Genomic DNA, 1,600 nt, shown 5'->3' on the forward strand with positions numbered 1-1,600 from the left:
GCTTTTTTACTACTATTATTTCAAAGCAGAGTTACCAGAACTGATTCATTGTTTTTTGGACAAGCAGTGTGCAAACTGCCTTGTCTTTGACGACATATAACCTTACAGAATAAAAAAAAGCTTCAGAAAGTGTTTTGTCTCTGCCATCTAGCAAGCATATCCCTCCAAGAGGAAGGTCTGTGATTCAGGGGGAAAATCCCATGACAAAGCCTTCAGCCCTAACAATTGCATGTAAAAGAGATTAAGTCATGGGAAACTCTTGCATGAATAAAAAGAAACATGCAGCAACATGAAACACGCCAAGCTTCAGGTTTCACCGCCAGCTTGAAACGTGGGCCGTGCTGAAGAGCATTGTGTCCTGGGGTACCTGTGAAAAATGCATATTTTAGGATTGGCTTTTAGCAAATATTAAAAAAAAAATGTGTTGTGTTAGAATGTAATGCTGTATTAATTTTCTTAAGTAGTGTGTTAGATATAGTTTTAGTATAACAAAATGTTAAAATAGAAACTATACTAGGTAGGATCCTTTTTTTTTCTAAAGAAAGGACTCACACTGAGGCAGCAGCCACAGGACACCTGAATCTTTAAGAGAAAGAGAATTTACTGCTCCATTATCAGGAGAAACTAACAACTTCCTGCCTGGCTCGGGTAGGACAACACCATTACGATTAGGAGGAAGAAATTGATGATGACCAGACAGAATCCTGTGTTTGATTGGAATTTATGCATCATGTATAAGGTGTGTGAATACACAACAGCCTATTGTTTTTAAGGGTTAATCCTTTGTTAATATGCGTCCTTTTTCGGGCTTATGCAACTCAGAAAAAGGTACCCAGACATCCGTAACTCTTTGTTGCTATTGTCTCATATTGTCCTAATTCAAATTGTCCAAATTATTATTACTATAATTGTATTGCTATTTTTATAACCGTTTTATTACTATTAAACTTTTAAAAACAAGTGATTGGCGTTTTTCACATACTTGTGTCCTTCCAGCGAGCACAGGGCTCACTTGGGGCCACAGACACAGGAGGACGGCCTGGCTTTACCTCAGGGATTCCGCAAGAGCCCACCTGGAAATGGGGGGAACTGGGTATTCTCCAGGAACTACAGGCTCAGTAGTGTCCAGGTGGCCTGGAAAATTCGGCTCTGTCTTCAAGACCTCTTAGGGCAAAGCAAGGCAAAAACCAGCAGAAAACTTAAATTTGTTGTTTTATTGGTTTGGGGGTTTTTCATCTAGCCCGTGCTAGGGTGGGAGCCGGCAGCCCTGGCCCCACCAGCCCCTGGTCATCTTCCCTGAGCCATTGCGGTTGCAGCAGAACAGCCGTGGAATGGCGCGAGCGGTAGAGAAAACACAAACAAACAAACAAACAAACAAAACCCAACAAATTCAGTTGTTGCGGGGTGAGGCGGGGAGCACCCGGAGCCTCCTGGGAAATGTAGTTCGCCCGGTCAGGGAGGTGAGGAGCAATCGCCGTGCCGCTCCTCGGCTGGGCCTGCTGGGAGTTGTTTTTTCTGCTCCTGTCAGGGCGGCGGCAAATAGCGACGGGGGCCGAACAAGACTACACTTCCCAGCGTGCACCGCTGTGCCGGCGCGGCC

This window comes from Zonotrichia albicollis, chromosome 4, assembly GCF_047830755.1.
Source record: "Zonotrichia albicollis isolate bZonAlb1 chromosome 4, bZonAlb1.hap1, whole genome shotgun sequence".
In the NCBI taxonomy this organism is placed as follows: Eukaryota; Metazoa; Chordata; class Aves; order Passeriformes; family Passerellidae; genus Zonotrichia; species Zonotrichia albicollis.